Source organism: Lissotriton helveticus, chromosome 5_1 (assembly GCF_964261635.1).
Source record: "Lissotriton helveticus chromosome 5_1, aLisHel1.1, whole genome shotgun sequence".
Taxonomy (NCBI): domain Eukaryota; kingdom Metazoa; phylum Chordata; class Amphibia; order Caudata; family Salamandridae; genus Lissotriton; species Lissotriton helveticus.
In genome coordinates, this window is record NC_136065.1 from 1,622,200,185 (window position 1) to 1,622,223,774 (window position 23,590).

General features: G+C 42.8%; 11 non-coding genes across 11 annotated transcripts; all 11 read right to left on the reverse strand.

The window, feature by feature from the left end:
- Nucleotides 1–8,588: 8,588 nt before the first annotated feature.
- TRNAR-UCG (transfer RNA arginine (anticodon UCG)) lies at nt 8,589–8,661 on the reverse strand. Its single transcript has one exon. It is a non-coding gene; the product is annotated as a tRNA-Arg (tRNA).
- A 646-nt stretch (nt 8,662–9,307) lies between these two features.
- On the reverse strand, nt 9,308–9,380 carry TRNAR-CCU (transfer RNA arginine (anticodon CCU)). Its single transcript has one exon. It is a non-coding gene; the product is annotated as a tRNA-Arg (tRNA).
- A 798-nt stretch (nt 9,381–10,178) lies between these two features.
- TRNAR-UCG (transfer RNA arginine (anticodon UCG)) lies at nt 10,179–10,251 on the reverse strand. Its single transcript has one exon. It is a non-coding gene; the product is annotated as a tRNA-Arg (tRNA).
- Nucleotides 10,252–11,773: 1,522 nt separating this feature from the next.
- TRNAR-UCG (transfer RNA arginine (anticodon UCG)) lies at nt 11,774–11,846 on the reverse strand. Its single transcript has one exon. It is a non-coding gene; the product is annotated as a tRNA-Arg (tRNA).
- Nucleotides 11,847–12,492: 646 nt separating this feature from the next.
- Nucleotides 12,493–12,565, reverse strand: TRNAR-CCU (transfer RNA arginine (anticodon CCU)). The gene has a single exon. It is a non-coding gene; the product is annotated as a tRNA-Arg (tRNA).
- Nucleotides 12,566–14,081: 1,516 nt separating this feature from the next.
- On the reverse strand, nt 14,082–14,154 carry TRNAR-CCU (transfer RNA arginine (anticodon CCU)). Its single transcript has one exon. It is a non-coding gene; the product is annotated as a tRNA-Arg (tRNA).
- Nucleotides 14,155–15,670: 1,516 nt separating this feature from the next.
- Nucleotides 15,671–15,743, reverse strand: TRNAR-CCU (transfer RNA arginine (anticodon CCU)). Its single transcript has one exon. It is a non-coding gene; the product is annotated as a tRNA-Arg (tRNA).
- A 798-nt stretch (nt 15,744–16,541) lies between these two features.
- On the reverse strand, nt 16,542–16,614 carry TRNAR-UCG (transfer RNA arginine (anticodon UCG)). Its single transcript has one exon. It is a non-coding gene; the product is annotated as a tRNA-Arg (tRNA).
- An 878-nt stretch (nt 16,615–17,492) lies between these two features.
- On the reverse strand, nt 17,493–17,565 carry TRNAR-CCU (transfer RNA arginine (anticodon CCU)). Its single transcript has one exon. It is a non-coding gene; the product is annotated as a tRNA-Arg (tRNA).
- An 802-nt stretch (nt 17,566–18,367) lies between these two features.
- On the reverse strand, nt 18,368–18,440 carry TRNAR-UCG (transfer RNA arginine (anticodon UCG)). Its single transcript has one exon. It is a non-coding gene; the product is annotated as a tRNA-Arg (tRNA).
- A 3,836-nt stretch (nt 18,441–22,276) lies between these two features.
- TRNAR-CCU (transfer RNA arginine (anticodon CCU)) lies at nt 22,277–22,349 on the reverse strand. Its single transcript has one exon. It is a non-coding gene; the product is annotated as a tRNA-Arg (tRNA).
- Nucleotides 22,350–23,590: the final 1,241 nt, after the last annotated feature.

The following is a 23,590-nucleotide window of genomic DNA, read 5'->3' on the forward strand; positions in this document are numbered from 1 at the left end:
GGCGACGGGGTTAGCATTCCACCCTTCTAGAGGGACACGACATGTATGTAACCCCTAACCCCGGTTAAAGTCAGACAGAGCCTTAGCATCCACAAAATGGATGCTGCCACCGAGACACAAGTCTGCCCTCCTGCTGCTGGGAGTCCTCCCAGAGCAGGAGATAAGGACAAAGGGTTTCCTGCCAGGGGCGGTGCCAGCACCGTCCCAGACAGGGTTTTGTGTATTGTAAGTAGGCAGGGCTTCAGAGGAAGGTGACTGCACGTGGCACCCCGGTGCTTACTGTGCATAGGCTGGCTGGAACCAGTTCCAGGGTCACTCCAGACCCTGTGCTGGGGAAAAGCCCGTCAAGGAAGTGGGTGTAACCACCCCCCTCCTGGTCCCACCCATAGGGCAGGACTTAGTCGCGTGCCAGCCCCTTTTTACAGGATAAAGGTAGGAACTGGCCCCCTTCCAAATCAGATCATCTTTGAATCCTGAAACTACTTTCCACGAAAGGAACTCAAGACTTCTTCCTAAGATTTCTCCCTTGTGACTAAGGAGTAGTCACCCTGCATCCGCAGGCACCATCTAAAGAACACTGCGGTCTGCTGCAAGTCCTTCCTCCGGAATCCGACTGCCCAGCTCGACGAGAACCGGCTTCCCTGGCACCTCTGACCTCTACCCACCTCTACAGCCCAGCTGAGAACCGTGGGTGCGACGAGACCTCGAGGGACCGGCCATCTGCAAGACTGCACGACTTCTGCACAGCAAGCCCGCCGAGTAATTTCCTGGTGAGTGCTTTGGGGTCCGAGAAGCCCCGACCCTGAGCAGCTCCAGCACCGAAGTGCGGCCTCCCAGCATCTCCACGATCTGCGTGGGGCCCTTCTGCTTTTTGCTGCTCACCGCGTTGTTTGGCTACTAGCCCGCTGGCTTGTGGCCTTCTGAACGACGCCCGACGACATCACTGCTGCTGGTCTGGTTGCTCCAGACTAGCCCTTGCTCCCTTCCCGAAGAGGAGCACCCCGGACCCTCCTGGTCCACTCAAGACGCCATTTTAGGTCCACCGCGTGGGCCTTGCATTTGCCAAGACTTGTTGCCCAATCCTGGGTCCAGCGACGTCGAGAGCATCATCCATCGTGGGACAGCTCGCACCTCCATCCTGGTCGCCGACAACGCCTCCTGGTCCGAGAGACTGCAGAGCCCAGCAGCGCCCACTCACCTGACTGCGGTGACTTCGCCCGGTGCCATCCTGGTGCCCACTTAATCACTGGCTAGTGATTCAGAACTTGGTCCCCTCTGCTTTCAGGTCTTCTTCTTCCCTGATCCAGGCTTGGATCACTCCGAACTTTCTTCACTGGCCGCCTGCCAGCAACTCTTTCTTCAGGCTCCTGGTTCATCAACGAAGAAACCCGACGACACTTGAACCCTATGCAGCCGCAGCCCCTGGGCTAGGTAAACCGAGTACTCCGGTGCTCCAGCGTAGGCCCACTCTCTAAGTGTCTAGGTCCACTTTCGTTTTTGTCCTACCTAGTCGGGTTCGCCCGAAAACACTAACTTTGCATTTACTAGAATCCATAGACTTTGTTCCGCATTACGCGTGAGCGTTCCCACTCTGCACACGACGTCCCTAGGTCTCCTGCTAGTAATCTAAAGGTTCAGTAGTCCAGTCCTAGCGATCCCAAAGCCTATGAGAGTAGTACTTACCTGCTAGTAATTTCGCATTCCACTTTTGTAGTATATGGTTTTTCGTGCCCCTCGGGCATTTGTGTAAATTGTGCGACTTAAAGTATTTTCGTAAGAGTTTTGTTGTGTGCTTAGCTCCCTGTCTCATAAAGAGCCAGGGTAGACTTGTTATAAATAAATACACTGTTTATTTTCATAACAACTTGTGTGGTGTCCTTTCACTGGGTGTTCAAGGGGTAATGTGATGGTAAAACAGCTGGCTTAACACGCCCTCTAGAGTCTTAGCCTTAGACTGCTCGTATCCATGCTACTAGGATAGCTGGTCTATAAGGTTGACTTACAACCAATCATCAATAAGGGTTGTTTGGACTGATATATAGTGATCACTAGAATAGTGAACACTGCACATCAGGCCAACTTCTCACATTGGTGAGCAGCGGTTGGGATTTGAGCTTGCTGTTGTTTTACCACACATGCCCTAAGAATATCTTGTGAAAGATCACATAAGTACTGAGGTACATATAACTTAGCTTAGAATACTCTGAGTTCTACTGAACCAGCTGTTGTAGCTCCTAGGGCCTAGCACACCCTAAACTACAACTCTAGCAAGGGATCAGTAGGCAAACATATAGTGTAGGTAAGTGCACCACTTACACCTCACTAGAAAAGCATGTCTACCCATGGAGAGTCTTCAGAGACTCCCCTTGTGGTTATTGACCCTCCACAGGTCACTTCAAGATATGCAGCTCTCAGTTTCCAGGAGATGAGACAGGTGTGTACCTCCAGGAAACTGAAACAGGGGTCTAACCCCACCATTCCCTTTCTGATAGGTCTCTTAGAGACCTATGATGCGAGAAAGCTTTCTCAGCTAGATGGGAATATGCCAGCCTTAGAGGGTACCACTGGGGATCCAGACCTCCCCAACATTGCTACTGCAGTTGGGGAGGAGGATCAAGAGGAACTCTCTGGGGATGAGGTAGACAAAGGTCTTGAGGTTGTCAGAAGGCTAACCAGGGCCAACTTAGACTTACTTGGGCTAGGATCTGGGGGCCCCCCAGTACTAACCCGAAGTGGGCCTAACCTTGGAGGTAGAAGAGATAGATCTCTTTCTAGGGACTCCAATAGATCTCTGCACTCTAATGCCTCTTCCCAGAGGAGGAGAAACTCTCCACAGAGGAGAGTGACTTCCCCTCAGAGAATAGAGCATGAAGCTAGGATGAGACAGGCTGCTCTGAGGATTGAAAGGGAAGAACTTGCCCTGGCCAAAGAAAAGCTTGCCTTTGCTAGAGAGCAGCAGATGAGTGGGCTAGCTCCCACTGGTGGCAGCAATCTCCCAAGAGAAAAATAGAAGGGTTTAGATACTAAACACCTGACTAAAATAGTGCCCCCCTTTAAGCAAGGGGATGACATCCAGAAATGGATGGCTGCTCTGCAGAGGGCCTGCACTGTGCAGTGCATTCCCCAGAGTCAGTGGGCAGCTATACTGTGGCTCTCCTTTGATGGGAAAGGTAGAGATAAGCTCCTCACTACAAGAGTGGAGGATGCTAACAATTACCAGGTCCTGAAAAATGCACTGGTTGATGGGTTTGGCTTAACCACTGAGCAGTACAGGTTGCTGTTCAGAGACACCCAGAAAACTCAGTCTCAGGACTGGTCTGACTTTGTTGATTGTGCCACTAAGGCTTTGGAAGGCTGGCTACTGGGTAGCAAGGTTACTGACTTCACAGGATTGTATAATCTTATTATGAGAGAGCAAGTCTTAAATAATTGTCAGAACCAGTTATTACACCAGCACCTGGTAGACTCTGATCTGACCTCTCCACAAGAATTGGGTAAGAGGGCAGACAAATGGGTCAGAACCAGGATTAGGCCCAAGAACCAAGGTGGTGACCAGAAAAAGGAATCAACCAAGCCTCAAGAGAAGGGTGGGAATAAATCTGCAGATCAAACCACATCAGGGCCCCAAAAATCCTCTGAGGGGGGTGGGTCCCAGAATCCTTCCAATAACCAGAAGAAACCTTATTGTTATCCCTGTAAACAGGTGGGTCATTTAAAAACTGACAGCAGTTGCCCAAAGAATAACAATAAGGAAAACATACCCCCAAGTAACATTCCCAAACCTCCTGTTACTACTAGTAGTAATCCCCCAGGTGGTGGGAGTGCCCCCAAGAATTTGGGTGCATTTACTTTGGGAGTTCCTGGGGACTCTGGCCTAACCAGGTCCCCAAACTTAGATACTCTTGTCTGTGAGACTGGCATGGGGTTTGCCAACTTCACAACTTGTCCCAACACTTTGGGCAAGTACAGACAGGAGCCCATCATCAATGGTATAAAAGTTGAGGCCTATAGAGACACAGGGGCTAGCATCACCATGGTGACTGAGAGTCTAGTCCCCTCAAGGCAACTTTTACCTGGTGCCATATACCAGGTGACCAATATTGATGGAGTACAGAGAGATCATCCCATGGCAGTGGTCAATCTCTTCTGGGGAGGTGTCACTGGCCACAAGAGAGTGGCAGTGTCACCAAACTTGCCTGTAGATTGCCTACTGGGGAATGATTTAGAGCTCTCAGCCTGGGCTGAAGTTGAGCAAGAAACCCATTCTAAAATGGTAAATACCCATGGTAAGGTTAGTGGGGCAGTGATAGCCACAGCCCCAGTCCAAGATGTCCTCCCTGAACAGGTCAGGAGGGTTGTGCCAGTCACAACCCAATCTCAGACAACTTCCTTCCCAGAACAGGTTGTCAAGGCTGTCATGGTAACAGCCCACACCCAAACTGAGCCCCCTCCTGAAAAGGTTGGGAGAGTTGTGATGGCCACAGCTCAAACTCAGACAGATGATAGTGTTGTGAAGCCTGAAACTATGGATCACTCCACTCAGACAGAGAGCATTGAGGAGGAAGAGAAATCTCCCTCCCACCAGACTTTAGGAAAAGATCAGCCTCCTCAGGGAACTGATCTGACCCCTTGTGAAGAAACTGCCACAGAGGTAGTCAGGCCTAGCCTGGCAGAACCCCTGATGTCAGTGGACCCTTCCAAGATGGGACCCAGTCTGGAGCAGGTAACCTGCCCCTCTCTACCCTGCCTCAGTCAGCCCAGGGCTGTAGAGGTCAGGGAGGCCAGTGGTGGACCCCAAAGGGCCCCCTGTCCAAAAGAATTCCCCAATCAGCAGATTAAGGGCACTGAAGCTAGTAGTCCTAGCCAAGTGAAAATAAAACCAACTCCTGAGGGATCCCCCTTAAATTTAGTTAGGGACCTCCCACAGATGGACACTGTTGGGCACAGCCAAACCTGGGACCTGAGGGCCCCAAACCTGACCTGTCCCTCCAGTAAGCCAAACAGAGGGACCCAACCTCCAGCTGTAGGTAGCCAGAGGTTGACCCTGAGAGCCCAAAACAACTCAGTCTTGGAAAGAAAGGCCTCTATGGTGGAAAATGATTGGAGGAAGCTGAGCCCAAAATTAGTGGAGCCTCACTTCAGTACTCCATTTCAGCACCAGCCTTTTACTTTGCCAAAACACATCACAGGTAGAGATTCCCTATGGTGGAGACCCTCAGACACCCTTAGGGTGAGGGATTGCTTAGTGGACCATGAGATAGGGGGTAACCATGCCAGTGCTGGTACTTCCTTATATGGCCACTCAGGCAATATAGGCTTACCTGGCAAGGCTAGCCTTATCTCCTTTCGTTTGGGGGGGGGTTATGTAGGAAGGTAGATCCCTGACTATGGTTGCCCCCAACTTTTTGCCTGGTGTTTTGCTGGTTTTCTGACTTAGTTGACCTGGGACCCTGCTATTCAGGGCCCCAGGCCTACTGCTCTCTCTGTAAAATGGATTCCATGTCCCTTAGGTACATATCTAAATTGGATACTGAGTCACCTTATCAGTCCCTGTACAGTGTACCTTAGGTACCCAGGGCATAGGTGTACCCAGGGCCTACCAGGGGCTGCAGCATGTATTATGCCACCCCTGGCTGGCCATCCAAATCTGACACAACTGGCTGCTTGACAGCTGGGGCAAGGTGGTGTAATCACCCTTTGCTTTAGATATAGTATACCTATATCTAACCCTAAAATGGACACACAGATCTCCTATCAGTCACTCCTATGGCAGGCCTTAACAATCCTGAAGGCAGAGTGCTTGGAATCGTGTGAGATGGTGCTCTGGCATGAGCTGAGCCTGTCTGCGGCTTTCGGGATCCATCCCTTAGCCGTTTCCATGATATCGCATACCATATACTCTTAAGTGCATTATAATCCTCGCGGTTATATGCCAACTCTGGTATCGCTTTATCAAAACATGTCGAGTAAGGTGTCATACGAATTGGAATACTAACCCCTCGCCAATTCTGGCGACGGGGTTAGCATTCCACCCTTCTAGAGGGACACGACATGTATGTAACCCCTAACCCCGGTTAAAGTCAGACAGAGCCTTAGCATCCACAAAATGGATGCTGCCACCGAGACACAAGTCTGCCCTCCTGCTGCTGGGAGTCCTCCCAGAGCAGGAGATAAGGACAAAGGGTTTCCTGCCAGGGGCGGTGCCAGCACCGTCCCAGACAGGGTTTTGTGTATTGTAAGTAGGCAGGGCTTCAGAGGAAGGTGACTGCACGTGGCACCCCGGTGCTCACTGTGCATAGGCTGGCTGGAACCAGTTCCAGGGTCACTCCAGACCCTGTGCTGGGGAAAAGCCCGCCAAGGAAGTGGGTGTAACCACCCCCCTCCTGGTCCCACCCATAGGGCAGGACTTAGTCGCGTGCCAGCCCCTTTTTACAGGATAAAGGTAGGAACTGGCCCCCTTCCAAATCATAACATCTTTGAATCCTGAAACTACTTTCCACGAAAGGAACTCAAGACTTCTTCCTAAGATTTCTCCCTTGTGACTAAGGAGTAGTCACCCTGCATCCGCAGGCACCATCTAAAGAACACTGCGGTCTGCTGCAAGTCCTTCCTCCGGAATCCGACTGCCCAGCTCGATGAGAACCGGCTTCCCTGGCACCTCTGACCTCTACCCACCTCTACAGCCCAGCTGAGAACCGTGGGTGCGACGAGACCTCGAGGGACCGGCCATCTGCAAGACTGCACGACTTCTGCACAGCAAGCCCGCCGAGTAATTTCCTGGTGAGTGCTTTGGGGTCCGAGAAGCCCCGACCCTGAGCAGCTCCAGCACCGAAGTGCGGCCTCCCAGCATCTCCACGATCTGCGTGGGGCCCTTCTGCTTTTTGCTGCTCACTGCGTTGTTTGGCTACTAGCCCGCTGGCTTGTGGCCTTCTGAACGACGCCCGACGACATCACTGCTGCTGGTCTGGTTGCTCCAGACTGGCCCTTGCTCCCTTCCCGAAGAGGAGCACCCCGGACCCTCCTGGTCCACTCAAGACGCCATTTTAGGTCCACCGCGTGGGCCTTGCATTTGCCAAGACTTGTTGCCCAATCCTGGGTCCAGCGACGTCGAGAGCATCATCCATCGTGGGACAGCTCGCACCTCCATCCTGGTCGCCGACAACGCCTCCTGGTCCGAGAGACTGCAGAGCCCAGCAGCACCCACTCACCTGACTGCGGTGACTTCACCCGGTGCCATCCTGGTGCCCACTTAATCACTGGCTAGTGATTCAGAACTTGGTCCCCTCTGCTTTCAGGTCTTCTTCTTCCCTGATCCAGGCTTGGATCACTCCGAACTTTCTTCACTGGCCGCCTGCCAGCAACTCTTTCTTCAGGCTCCTGGTTCATCAACGAAGAAACCCGACGACACTTGAACCCTATGCAGCCGCAGCCCCTGGGCTAGGTAAACCGAGTACTCCGGTGCTCCAGCGTAGGCCCACTCTCTAAGTGTCTAGGTCCACTTTCGTTTTTGTCCTACCTAGTCGGGTTCGCCCGAAAACACTAACTTTGCATTTACTAGAATCCATAGACTTTGTTCCGCATTACGCGTGAGAGTTCCCACTCTGCACACGACGTCCCTAGGTCTCCTGCTAGTAATCTAAAGGTTCAGTAGTCCAGTCCTAGCGATCCCAAAGCCTATGAGAGTAGTACTTACCTGCTAGTAATTTCGCATTCCACTTTTGTAGTATATGGTTTTTCGTGCCCCTCGGGCATTTGTGTAAATTGTGCGACTGAAAGTATTTTCGTAAGAGTTTTGTTGTGTGCTTAGCTCCCTGTCTCATAAAGAGCCAGGGTAGACTTGTTATAAATAAATACACTGTTTATTTTCATAACAACTTGTGTGGTGTCCTTTCACTGGGTGTTCAAGGGGTAATGTGATGGTAAAACAGCTGGCTTAACACGCCCTCTAGAGTCTTAGCCTTAGACTGCTCGTATCCATGCTACTAGGATAGCTGGTCTATAAGGTTGACTTACAACCAATCATCAATAAGGGTTGTTTGGACTGATATATAGTGATCACTAGAATAGTGAACACTGCACATCAGGCCAACTTCTCACACAAGTCTACTAACCAATTTCAACCACACTCTGCAACTTAATAGACCAGTGCTTTACAATTTAGCCAACTGTGTCATCAGCAAAGGCAGCCAAAGTGCCAATCCTTTATAATTCTTCTGTAGTACTTTTCTTTCTCGTAGGCAAAATGAGCACTTTAACTGCACAAATCTTACAGATTTTACACTTGAAGCACTACATGAACACATACTTACACACCTTGCAGTTCATCTACACACACTTAAGCTAAAACCCATTCTGTCAAGTAAAAATTCTGCAAACCTAGTACATATTCAGTGCATGTACATAGAAGCACTTTTTAATGCCACTTAAATGCACTAGATTTTAGACTGAAGATGCAATCTAAATGACTGTGCAGTATGTACTCCACTTTATTATTAATTAGGAATGAGAACATGATGGCTATAAGAGTATTGGAAGAGCCTGCTTCCATTCTGAATGGAAACCTGAATTGTGTGACCATTGTCAAAAATCAACCACGAAGGGACTCGAACCCTCAATCTTCTGATCCGAAGTCAGACGCCTTATCCATTAGGCCACGCGGTCATGTGGCCTACTGCGTTTATTTTTATACTGTAGGTGGTATGCAAGGATGGAAAATATATTATTTATAGTTATTTAGGTTTACAAACCACTGTGGGGTTTTTTCAGCGCCTTTCAATTAAATCACTTTTTTGGAATTTATATAATGAGTATGTCACCAGTACGAAAAGCTATTGTTTTCTTTTTTGCATTTAAACCTCTTTCTTCATGAGATTAAAGCTCAGAGTATGCTTTATATAGCTCTGGATGTTTCCAGAAGTGGAGAGAAACTGTTTTGAAAGTAGTACAAACTGCTCCTTCCTGGATATTCCAATTTACACACACTCAAAGGTTGTATACGTTTCATGAATCCTGACTTGCCCTATTCAAGTGCCTGAAAGCCTTTCACCACCTCTAGAAACAACAGGTACACCAATCCAATTCAAATCATTTTTTCCAAAGGAATATCTTCTGCCGGGTCAAAAATGCATCTGACAAAGATAGGTGTTTAAAAATCTACTTTGTAGTTTCAAAACATCAACATGACTCTGAAGAGTACAGATGTAAAATGGTACCATTTCAAAGTTCCTAATACCTCATAAGCTTCTGAGAGGAAGCATGTAATAAATATATTTATTTTTCTGGAAAAGTAAGAGTGGACATTGGTTTGCACCTCAGATGGGACTCAAACCCACAATCCCTGGCTTAGGAGGCCAGTGCCTTATCCATTAGGCCACTGAGGCAAAGATAAATACCAGCAATCTAGAAGCATTATTTAAATGTATTCAATCGTCCAACACTGGTGTCTGCACACAGGACATTTCTCAGTTCTCTCCATAAGTAAACTTCCCATTTTCATCCTCTTCCATCCCCGACTTTAACACTCTGTTCTGTGCTATAATGGAGACTCAGTATTTCTAGCAAGTGGAGAGAAATTGGAGGAGAACCATTTTCGAATCAACACTTCTTCTTCCATGGATGCTTTTCTCAATGAACTGGGCTTTGACAGTGGTATCAAGCCGTCCTTGTCTTCAGCAGGACACAGAAACAGGCACCAAGTCTACTAACCAATTTCAACCACACTCTGCAACTTAATAGACCAGTGCTTTACAATTTAGCCATCTGTGTCATCAGCAAAGGCAGCCAATGTGCCAATCCTTTATAATTCTTCTGTAGTACTTTTCTTTCTCATAGGCAAAATTAGCACTTTAACTGCACAAATCATACAGATTTTACACTTGAAGCACTACATGAACACATACTTACACACCTTGCAGTTCATCTACACACACTTAAGCTAAAAACCCATTCTGTCAAAATTCTGCAAATCTAGTACATATTCAGTGCATGTACATAGAAGCACTTTTTAATGCCACTTAAATGCACTAGATTTTAGACTGAAGATGCAATCTAAATGACTGTGCAGTATGTACTCCACTTTATTATTAATTAGGAATGAGAACATGATGGCTATAAGAGTATTGGAAGAGCCTGCTTCCATTCTGAATGGAAACCTGAATTGTGTGACCATTGTCAAAAATCAACCACGAAGGGACTCGAACCCTCAATCTTCTGATCCGAAGTCAGACGCCTTATCCATTAGGCCACGCGGTCATGTGTCCTACTGCGTTTATTTTTATACTGTAGGTGGTATGCAAGGATGGAAAATATATTATTTATAGTTATTTAGGTTTACAAACCACTGTGGGTTTTTTTCAGCGCCTTTCAATTAAATCACTTTTTTGGAATTTATATAATGAGAATGTCACCAGTACGATAAGCTATTGTTTTCTTTTTTGCATTTAAACCTCTTTCTTCATGAGATTAAAGCTCAGAGTATGCTTTATATAGCTCTGGATGTTTCCAGAAGTGGAGAGAAACTGTTTTGAAAGTACTACAAACTGCTCCTTCCTGGATATTCCAATTTACACACACTCAAAGGTTGTATACGTTTCATGAATCCTGACTTGCCCTATTCAAGTGCCTGAAAGCCTTTCACCACCTCTAGAAACAACAGTTACACCAATCCAATTCAAATCATTTTTTCCAAAGGAATATCTTCTGCCGGGTCAAAAATGCATCTGACAAAGATAGGTCTTTAAAAATCTACTTTGTAGTTTCAGAACATCAACATGACTCTGAAGAGTACAGAAGTAAAATGGTACCATTTCAAAGTTCCTAATACCTCATAAACATCTGAGAGGAAGCATGTAATAAATATATTTATTTTTCTGGAAAAGTAAGAGTGAACATTGGTTTGCACTTCAGACAGGACTCGAACCCACAATCCCTGGCTTAGTAGGCCAGTGCCTTATCCATTAGGCCACTGAGGCACAGATAAATGCCAGCAATCTAGAGGCATTATTTAAATGTATTCAATCGTCCTACACTGGTGTCTGCACACAGGATATTTCTCAGTTCTCTCCATAAGTAAACTTCCCATTTTCATGCTCTTCCATCCCCGACTTTAACACTCTGTTGTGTGCTATAATGGAGACTCTGTATTTCTAGCAAGTGGAGAGAAATTGGAGGAGAACCATTTTCGAATCAACACTTCTTCTTCCATGGATGCTTTTCTTAATAAACTGGGCTTTGACAGTGGTATCAAGCCGTCCTTGTCTTCAGCAGGACACAGAAACAGGCACCAAGTCTACTAACCAAGTTCAACCACACTCTGCAACTTAATAGACCAGTGCTTTACAAATTAGCCATCTGTGTCATCAGCAAAGGCAGCCAATGTACCAATCCTTTATAATTCTTCTGTAGTACTTTTCTTTCTCATAGGCAAACTTAGCACTTTAACTGCACAAATCATACAGATTTTACACTTGAAGCACTCCATGAACACATACTTACACACCTTGCAGTTCATCTACACACACTTAAGCTAAAAACCCATTGTGTAAAGTCAACATTCTGCAAACCTAGTACATATTCAGTGCGTGTACATAGAAGCACTTTTTAATGCCACTAAAATGCACTAGATTTTAGACTGAAGATGCAATCTAAATGACTGTGCAGTATGTACTCCACTTTATTATTAATTAGGAATGAGAACATGATGGCTATAAGAGTATTGGAAGAGCCTGCTTCCATTCTGAATGGAAACCTGAATTGTGTGACCATTGTCAAAAACCAACCACGAAGGGACTCGAACCCTCAATCTTCTGATCCGAAGTCAGACGCCTTATCCATTAGGCCACGCGGTCATGTGTCCTGCTGCGTTTATTTTTATACTGTAGGTGGTATGCAAGGTTGGAAAATATATTATTTATAGTTATTTAGGTTTACAAACCATTGTGGAGTTTTTCAGCTCCTTTCAATTAAATCACCTTTTTGGAATTTATATAATGAGTATGTCACCAGTACGATAAGCTATTGTTTTCTTTTTTGCATTTAAACCTCTTTCTTCATGAGATTAAAGCTCAGTTTATGCTTTATATAGCTCTGGATGTTTCCAGAAGTGGAGTGAAACTGTTTTGAAAGTAGAACAAACTGCTCCTTCCTGGATATTCCAATTTACACACACTCAAAGGTTGTATACGTTTCATGAATCCTGACTTGCCCTATTCAAGTAGCTGAAAGCTTTTCACCACCTCTAGAAACAACAGTTACACCAATCCAATTCAAATAATTTTTTCCAAAGGAATATCTTCTGCCGGGTCAAAAATGCATCTGACAAAGATAGGTGTTTCAAAAATCGACTTTGTAGTTTCAGAACATCAACATGACTCTAAAGAGTACAGAAGTAAAATGGTACCATTTCAAAGTTCCTAATACCTCATAAGCTTCTGAGAGGAAGCATGTAATAAATATATTTATTTTTCTGGAAAAGTAAGAGTGGACATTGGTTTGCACCTCAGATGGGACTCAAACCCACAATCCCTGGCTTAGGAGGCCAGTGCCTTATCCATTAGGCCACTGAGGCAAAGATAAATACCAGCAATCTAGAAGCATTATTTAAATGTATTCAATCGTCCAACACTGGTGTCTGCACACAGGACATTTCTCAGTTCTCTCCATAAGTAAACTTCCCATTTTCATCCTCTTCCATCCCCGACTTTAACACTCTGTTCTGTGCTATAATGGAGACTCTGCATTTGTAGCAAGTGGAGAGAAATTGGAGGAGAACCGTTTTCGAATCAACACTTCTTCTTCCATGGATGCTTTTCTCATTAAACAGGGCTTTGACAGTGGCATCAAGCCGTCCTTGTCTTCAGCAGGACACAGAAACAGGCACCAAGTCTACTAACCAAGTTCAACCACACTCTGCAACTTAATAGACCAGTGCTTTACAAATTAGCCATCTGTGTCATCAGCAAAGGCAGCCAATGTGCCAATCCTTTATAACTCTTCTGTAGTACTTTTCTTTCTCATAGGCAAAATTAGCACTTTAACTGCACAAATCATACAGATTTTACACTTGAAGCACTCCATGAACACATACTTACACACCTTGCAGATCATCTACACACACTTAAGCTAAAAACCCATTCTGTCAAAATTCTGCAAATCTAGTACATATTCAGTGCATGTACATAGAAGCACTTTTTATTGCCACTAAATTGCACTAGATTTTAGACTGAAGATGCAATCTAAATGACCGTGCAGTATGTACTCCACTTTATTATTAATTAGGAATGAGAACCTGATGGCTATAAGAGTATTGGAAGATCCTGTTTCCATTCTGAATGGAAACCTGAATTGTGTGACCATTGTCAAAAACCGACCACGAAGGGACTCAAACCCTCAATCTTCTGATCCGAAGTCAGACGCCTTATCCATTAGTCCACGCGGTCATGTGTCCTGCTGCTTTTATTTTTATACTGTAGGTGGTATGCAAGGTTGGAAAATATATTATTTATAGTTATTTAGGTTTACAAACCATTGTGGGTTTTTTCAGCTCCTTTCAATTAAATCACTTTTTTGGAATTTATATAATGAGAATGTCACCAGTACGATAAGCTATTGTTTTCTTTTTTGCATTTAAACCTCTTTCTTCATGAGATTAAAGCTCAGTAAATGCTTTACATAGCTCTGGATGTTTCCAGAAGTGGAGAGAAACTGTTTTGAAAGTACTACAAACTGCTCCTTCCTGGATATTCCAATTTACACACACTCAAAGGTTGTATACGTTTCATGAATCCTGACTTGCCCTATTCAAGTGCCTGAAAGCCTTTCACCACCTCTAGAAACAACAGTTACACCAATCCAATTCAAATCATTTTTTCCAAAGGAATATCTTCTGCCGGGTCAAAAATGCATCTGACAAAGATAGGTGTTTAAAAATCAACTTTGTAGTTTCAGAACATCAACATGACTCTGAAGAGTACAGAAGTAAAATGGTACCATTTCAAAGTTCCTAATACCTCATAAGCTACTGAGAGGAAGCATGTAATAAATATATTTATTTTTCTGGAAAAGTAAGAGTGGACATTGGTTTGCACCTCAGATGGGACTCGATCCCACAATCACTGGCTTAGGAGGCCAGTGCCTTATCCATTAGGCCACTGAGGCACAGATAAATGCCAGCAATCTAGAGGCATTATTTAAATGTATTCAATCGTCCAACACTGGTGTCTGCACACAGGACATTTCTCAGTTCTCTCCATAAGTAAACTTCCCATTTTCATCCTCTTCCATCCCCGACTTTAATACTCTGTTCTGTGCTATAATGGAGACTCAGTATTTCTAGCAAGTGGAGAGAAATTGGAGGAGAACCGTTTTCGAATCAACACTTCTTCTTCCATGGATGCTTTTCTCATTAAACAGGGCTTTGACAGTGGCATCAAGCCGTCCTTGTCTTCAGCAGGACACAGAAACAGGCACCAAGTCTACTAACCAAGTTCAACCACACTCTGCAACTTAATAGACCAGTGCTTTACAAATTAGCCATCTGTGTCATCAGCAAAGGCAGCCAATGTGCCAATCCTTTATAACTCTTCTGTAGTACTTTTCTTTCTCATAGGCAAAATTAGCACTTTAACTGCACAAATCATACAGATTTTACACTTGAAGCACTCCATGAACACATACTTACACACCTTGCAGATCATCTACACACACTTAAGCTAAAAACCCATTCTGTCAAAATTCTGCAAATCTAGTACATATTCAGTGCATGTACATAGAAGCACTTTTTATTGCCACTAAATTGCACTAGATTTTAGACTGAAGATGCAATCTAAATGACCGTGCAGTATGTACTCCACTTTATTATTAATTAGGAATGAGAACCTGATGGCTATAAGAGTATTGGAAGATCCTGTTTCCATTCTGAATGGAAACCTGAATTGTGTGACCATTGTCAAAAACCGACCACGAAGGGACTCAAACCCTCAATCTTCTGATCCGAAGTCAGACGCCTTATCCATTAGTCCACGCGGTCATGTGTCCTGCTGCTTTTATTTTTATACTGTAGGTGGTATGCAAGGTTGGAAAATATATTATTTATAGTTATTTAGGTTTACAAACCATTGTGGGTTTTTTCAGCTCCTTTCAATTAAATCACTTTTTTGGAATTTATATAATGAGAATGTCACCAGTACGATAAGCTATTGTTTTCTTTTTTGCATTTAAACCTCTTTCTTCATGAGATTAAAGCTCAGTAAATGCTTTACATAGCTCTGGATGTTTCCAGAAGTGGAGAGAAACTGTTTTGAAAGTACTACAAACTGCTCCTTCCTGGATATTCCAATTTACACACACTCAAAGGTTGTATACGTTTCATGAATCCTGACTTGCCCTATTCAAGTGCCTGAAAGCCTTTCACCACCTCTAGAAACAACAGTTACACCAATCCAATTCAAATCATTTTTTCCAAAGGAATATCTTCTGCCGGGTCAAAAATGCATCTGACAAAGATAGGTGTTTAAAAATCAACTTTGTAGTTTCAGAACATCAACATGACTCTGAAGAGTACAGAAGTAAAATGGTACCATTTCAAAGTTCCTAATACCTCATAAGCTACTGAGAGGAAGCATGTAATAAATATATTTATTTTTCTGGAAAAGTAAGAGTGGACATTGGTTTGCACCTCAGATGGGACTCGATCCCACAATCACTGGCTTAGGAGGCCAGTGCCTTATCCATTAGGCCACTGAGGCACAGATAAATGCCAGCAATCTAGAGGCATTATTTAAATGTATTCAATCGTCCAACACTGGTGTCTGCACACAGGACATTTCTCAGTTCTCTCCATAAGTAAACTTCCCATTTTCATCCTCTTCCATCCCCGACTTTAACACTCTGTTCTGTGCTATAATGGAGACTCTGCATTTGTAGCAAGTGGAGAGAAATTGGAGGAGAACCGTTTTCGAATCAACACTTCTTCTTCCATGGATGCTTTTCTCATTAAACAGGGCTTTGACAGTGGTATCAAGCCGTCCTTGTCTTCAGCAGGACACAGAAACAGGCACCAAGTCTACTAACCAAGTTCAACCACACTCTGCAACTTAATAGACCAGTGCTTTACAAATTAGCCATCTGTGTCATCAGCAAAGGCAGCCAATGTGCCAATCCTTTATAATTCTTCTGTAGTACTTTTCTTTCTCATAGGCAAAATTAGCACTTTAACTGCACAAATCATACAGATTTTACACTTGAAGCACTCCATGAACACATACTTACACACCTTGCAGATCATCTACACACACTTAAGCTAAAAACCCATTCTGTCAAAATTCTGCAAATCTAGTACATATTCAGTGCATGTACATAGAAGCACTTTTTAATGCCACTAAATTGCACTAGATTTTAGACTGAAGATGCAATCTAAATGACCGTGCAGTATGTACTCCACTTTATTATTAATTAGGAATGAGAACCTGTTGGCTATAAGAGTATTGGAAGATCCTGTTTCCATTCTGAATGGAAACCTGAATTGTGTGACCATTGTCAAAAACCGACCACGAAGGGACTCAAACCCTCAATCTTCTGATCCGAAGTCAGACGCCTTATCCATTAGGCCACGCGGTCATGTGTCCTGCTGTGTTTATTTTTATACTGTAGGTGGTATGCAAGGATGGAAAATATATTATTTATAGTTATTTAGGTTTACATCCCATTGTGTTTTTTTTATTTATTATTTTTATTATTTATTTGTGTATTTTATAAAGCGCGCAGCGGCCCCAACGGGGCATCCCGGCGCTAGCAAAAAGGCTCTGACATCAGGAGGAATCAGTAAGGTAACCAGACTAAGAAGAAAAGAGAAGGGTTTTCAGGGATTTACGAAATGCGGGTTCTGTTTGGGAAGAGCGAAGGGCTAGGGGGAGTTGGTTCCAATGCTGAGAGACGCAAACCGCAAAGGTTTTAGCTCCTTTCAATGAAAGCACTTTTTTGGAATCTATATAATCAGAATGTCACCAGTACGATAAGCTATTGTTTTCTTTTTTGCATTTAAACCTCTTTCTTCATGAGATTAAAGCTCAGTAAATGCTTTACATAGCTCTGGATGTTTCCAGAAGTGGAGAGAAACTGTTTTGAAAGTAGTACAAACTGCTCCTTCCTGGATATTCCAATTTACACACACTCAAAGGTTGTATACATTTCATGAATCCTGACTAGCCCAATTCAAGTAGCTGAAAGCCTTTCACCACCTCTAGAAACAACAGTTACACCATTCCAATTCAAATAATTTTTTCAAAAGGAATATCTTCTGCCGGGTCAAAAATGCATCTGACAAAGATAGGTGTTTAAAAATCAACTTTGTAGTTTCAGAACATCAACATGACTCTGAAGAGTACAGAAGTAAAATGGTACCATTTCAAAGTTCCTAATACCTCATAAGCTACTGAGAGGAAGCATGTAATAAATATATTTATTTTACTGGAAAAGTAAGAGTGGACATTGGTTTGCACCTCAGATGGGACTCGATCCCACAATCACTGGCTTAGGAGGCCAGTGCCTTATCCATTAGGCCACTGAGGCACAGATAAATGCCAGCAATCTAGAGGCATTATTTAAATGTATTCAATCGTCCAACACTGGTGTCTGCACACAGGACATTTCTCAGTTCTCTCCATAAGTAAACTTCCCATTTTCATCCTCTTCCATCCCCGACTTTAATACTCTGTTCTGTGCTATAATGGAGACTCAGTATTTCTAGCAAGTGGAGAGAAATTGGAGGAGAACCATTTTCGAATCAACACTTCTTCTTCCATGGATGCTTTTCTCAATGAACTGGGCTTTGACAGTGGTATCAAGCCGTCCTTGTCTTCAGCAGGACACAGAAACAGGCACCAAGTCTACTAACCAATTTCAACCACACTCTGCAACTTAATAGACCAGTGCTTTACAATTTAGCCAACTGTGTCATCAGCAAAGGCAGCCAAAGTGCCAATCCTTTATAATTCTTCTGTAGTACTTTTCTTTCTCGTAGGCAAAATGAGCACTTGAACTGCACAAATCTTACAGATTTTACACTTGAAGCACTACATGAACACATACTTACACACCTTGCAGTTCATCTACACACACTTAAGCTAAAACCCATTCTGTCAAGTCAAAATTCTGCAAACCTAGTACATATTCAGTGCATGTACATAGAAGCACTTTTTAATGCCACTTAAATGCACTAGATTTTAGACTGGAGATGCAATCTAAATGACTGTGCAGTATGTACTCCACTTTATTATTAATTAGGAATGAGAACATGATGGCTATAAGAGTATTGGAAGAGCCTGCTTCCATTCTGAATGGAAACCTGAATTGTGTGACCATTGTCAAAAATCAACCACGGAGGGACTCGAACCCTCAATCTTCTGATCCGAAGTCAGACGCCTTATCCATTAGGCCACGCGGTCATGTGTCCTACTGCGTTTATTTTTATACTGTAGGTGGTATGCAAGGATGGAAAATATATTATTTATAGTTATTTAGGTTTACAAACCACTGTGGGTTTTTTTCAGCGCCTTTCAATTAAATCACTTTTTTGGAATTTATATAATGAGAATGTCACCAGTACGATAAGCTATTGTTTTCTTTTTTGCATTTAAACCTCTTTCTTCATGAGATTAAAGCTCAGAGTATGCTTTATATAGCTCTGGATGTTTCCAGAAGTGGAGAGAAACTGTTTTGAAAGTACTACAAACTGCTCCTTCCTGGATATTCCAATTTACACACACTCAAAGGTTGTATACGTTTCATGAATCCTGACTTGCCCTATTCAAGTGCCTGAAAGCCTTTCACCACCTCTAGAAACAACAGTTACACCAATCCAATTCAAATCATTTTTTCCAAAGGAATATCTTCTGCCGGGTCAAAAATGCATCTGACAAAGATAGGTCTTTAAAAATCTACTTTGTAGTTTCAGAACATCAACATGACTCTGAAGAGTACAGAAGTAAAATGGTACCATTTCAAAGTTCCTAATACCTCATAAACATCTGAGAGGAAGCATGTAATAAATATATTTATTTTTCTGGAAAAGTAAGACTGAACATTGGTTTGCACGTCAGACGGGACTCGAACCCACAATCCCTGGCTTAGGAGGCCAGTGCTTTATCCATTAGGCCACTGAGGCACATATAAATGCCAGCAATCTAGAGGCATTATTTAAATGTATTCAATCGTCCTACACTGGTGTCTGCACACAGGATATTTCTCAGTTCTCTCCATAAGTAAACTTCCCATTTTCATGCTCTTCCATCCCCGACTTTAACACTCTGTTGTGTGCTATAATGGAGACTCTGTATTTCTAGCAAGTGGAGAGAAATTGGAGGAGAACCATTTTCGAATCAACACTTCTTCTTCCATGGATGCTTTTCTTAATAAACTGGGCTTTGACAGTGGTATCAAGCCGTCCTTGTCTTCAGCAGGACACAGAAACAGGCACCAAGTCTACTAACCAAGTTCAACCACACTCTGCAACTTAATAGACCAGTGCTTTACAAATTAGCCATCTGTGTCATCAGCAAAGGCAGCCAATGTACCAATCCTTTATAATTCTTCTGTAGTACTTTTCTTTCTCATAGGCAAAATTAGCACTTTAACTGCAGAAATCATACAGATTTTACACTTGAAGCACTCCATGAACACATACTTACACACCTTGCAGTTCATCTACACACACTTGAGCTAAAAACCCATTGTGTAAAGTCAACATTCTGCAAACCTAGTACATATTCAGTGCGTGTACATAGAAGCACTTTTTAATGCCACTTAAATGCACTAGATTTTAGACTGAAGATGCAATCTAAATGACTGTGCAGTATGTACTCCACTTTATTATTAATTAGGAATGAGAACATGATGGCTATAAGAGTATTGGAAGAGCCTGCTTCCATTCTGAATGGAAACCTGAATTGTGTGACCATTGTCAAAAACCGACCACGAACGGACTCGAACCCTCAATCTTCTGATCCGAAGGCAGACGTCTTATCCATTAGGCCACGCGGTTATGTGTCCTGCTGCGTTTATTTTTATACTGTAGGTGGTATGCAAGGTTGGAAAATATATTATTTATAGTTATTTAGGTTTACAAACCATTGTGGGGTTTTTCAGCTCCTTTCAATTAAATCACCTTTTTGGAATTTATATAATGAGAATGTCACCAGTACGATAAGCTATTGTTTTCTTTTTTGCATTTAAACCTCTTTCTTCATGAGATTAAAGCTCAGTTTATGCTTTATATAGCTCTGGATGTTTCCAGAAGTGGAGAGAAACTGTTTTGAAAGTAGAACAAACTGCTCCTTCCTGGATATTCCAATTTACACACACTCAAAGGTTGTATACGTTTCATGAATCCTGACTTGCCCTATTCAAGTAGCTGAAAGCTTTTCACCACCTCTAGAAACAACAGTTACACCAATCCAATTCAAATAATGTTTTCCAAAGGAATATCTTCTGCCGGGTCAAAAATGCATCTGACAAAGATAGGTGTTTCAAAAATCGACTTTGTAGTTTCAGAACATCAACATGACTCTAAAGAGTACAGAAGTAAAATGGTACCATTTCAAAGTTCCTAATACCTCATAAGCTTCTGAGAGGAAGCATGTAATAAATATATTTATTTTTCTGGAAAAATAAGAGAGGACGTTGGTTTGCACCTCAGATGGGACTGAAACCCACAATGCCTGGCTTAGGAGGCCAGTGCCTTATCCATTAGGCCACTGAGGCACAGATAAATGCCAGCAATCTAGAGGCATTATTTAAATGTATTCAATCGTCCTACACTGGTGTCTGCACACAGGATATTTCTCAGTTCTCTCCATAAGTAAACTTCCCATTTTCACGCTCTTCCATCCCCGACTTTAACACTCTGTTGTGTGCTATAATGGAGACTCTGTATTTCTAGCAAGTGGAGAGAAATTGGAGGAGAACCATTTTCGAATCAACACTTCTTCTTCCATGGATGCTTTTCTCAATAATCTGGGCTTTGACAGTGGTATCAAGCCGTCCATGTCTTCAGCAGGACACAGAAACAGGTACCAAGTCTACTAACCAAGTTCAACCACACTCTGCAACTTAATAGACCAGTGCTTTACAAATTAGCCAACTGTGTCATCAGCAAAGGCAGCCAATGTGCCAATCCTTTATAATTCTTCAGTAGTACTTTTCTTTCTCGTAGGCAAAATTAGCACTTTAACTGCACAAATCATACAGATTTTACACTTGAAGCACTCCATGAACACATACTTACACACCTTGCAGTTTATCTACACACACTTGAGCTAAAAACCCATTCTGTGAAGTCAAAATTCTGCAAACCTAGTACATATTCAGTGCGTGTACATAGAAGCACTTTTTAATGCCACTTAAATGCACTAGATTTTAGACTAAAGATGCAATCTAAATGACTGTGCAGTATGTACTCCACTTTTTTATTAATTAGGAATGAGAACATGATGGCTATAAGAGTATTGGAAGAGCCTGCTTCCATTCTGAATGGAAACCTGAATTGTGTGACAATTGGCAAAAAACGACCATGGAGGGACTCGAACCCTCTATCTTCTGACCCGAAGTCAGACGCCTTATCCATTAGTCCACGCGGTCATGTGTCTTGCTGCATTTATTTTTATACTGTGGGTGGTATGCAAGGTTGGAAAATATATTATTTATAGTTATTTAGGTTTACAAACCATTGTTTTTTTTTTCAGCTCCTTTCAATTAAATCACTTTTTTGGAATTTATATAATGAGAATGTCACCAGTACGATAAGCTATTGTTTTCATTTTTGCATTTAAACCTCTTTCTTCATGAGATTAAAGCTCAGTTTATGCTTTATTTAGCTCTGGATGTTTCCAGAAGTGGAGAGAAACTGTTTTGAAAGTAGTACAAACTGCTCCTTTATGGCTATTCCAATTTACACACACTCAAAGGCTGTATACGTTTCATGAAACCCGGCTTGCCCTATTTAAGTAGCTGAAAGCCTTTCACCACCTCTAGGAACAACAGTTACACCAATCCAATTCAAATAATTTTTTCCAAAGGAATATCTTCTGCCGGGTCAAAAATGCATCTGACAAAGACAGGTGTTTCAAAAATCGACTTTGTAGTTTCAGAACATCAACATGACTCTGACGAGTACAGAAGTAAAATGGTACCATTTCAACGTTCCTAATACCTCATAAGCTTCTGAGAGGAAGCATGTAATAAATATATTTATTTTTCTGGAAAAGTAAGAGTGGACATTGGTTTGCACCTCAGGTGGGACTCGAACCCACAATCCCTGGCTTAGGAGGTCAGTGCCTTATCCATTAGGCCACTGAGGCACAGACAAATACCAGCAATCTAGAGGCATTATTTAAATGAATTCATTCGTCCAACACTGGTGTCTGCACACAGGACATTTCTCAGTTCTCTCCATAAGTAAACTTCCCATTTTCATCCTCTTCCATCCCCGACTTTAACACTCAGTTGTGTGCTATAATGGAGACTCTGTATTTCTAGCAAGTGGAGAGAAATTGGAGGAGAACCATTTGCGAATCAACACTTCTTATTCCATGGATGCTTTTCTTAATAAACTGGGCTTTGACAGTGGTATCAAGCCGTCCTTGTCTTCAGCAGGACACAGAAACAGGCACCAAGTCTACTAACCAAGTTCAACCACACTCTGCAACTTAATAGACCAGTGCTTTACAAATTAGCCAACTGTGTCATCAGCAAAGGCAGCCAATGTGCCAATCCTTTATAATTCTTCTGTAGTACTTTTCTTTCTCGTAGGCAAAATTAGCACTTTAACTGCACAAATCATACAGATTTTACACTTGAAGCACTCCATGAACACATACTTACACACCTTGCAGTTCATCTACACACTCTTGAGCTAAAAACCCATTCTGTGAAGTCAAAATACTGCAAACCTAGTACATATTCAGTGCGTGTACATAGAAGCACTTTTTAATGCCACTTAAATGCACTAGATTTTAGACTGAAGATGCAATCTAAATAAATGTGCAGTATGTACTCCACTTTTTTATTAATTAGGAATGAGAACATTATGGCTATAAGAGCATTGGAAGAGCCTGCTTCCATTCTGAATGGAAACCTGAATTGAGTGACAATTGGCAAAAACCGACCACGAAGGGACTGGAACCCTCTATCTTCTGATCCGAAGTCAGACGCCTTATCCATTAGTCCACGCGGTCATGTGTCCTGCTGCTTTTATTTTTATACTGTAGGTGGTATGCGAGGTTGGAAAATATATTATTTATAGTTATTTAGGTTTACAAACCATTGTGGGTTTTTTTCAGCTCCTTTCAATTAAATCACTTTTTTGGAATTTATATAATGAGAATGTCACCAGTACGATAAGCTATTGTTTTCATTTTTGCATTTAAACCTCTTTCTTCATGAGATTAAAGCTCAGTTTCTGCTTTATATAGCTCTGGATGTTTCCAGAAGTGGAGAGAAACTTTTTTGAAAGTAGTACAAACTGCTCCTTCCTGGATATTCCAATTTACACACACTCAAAGGTTGTATACTTTTCATGAATCCTGACTTGCCCTATTCA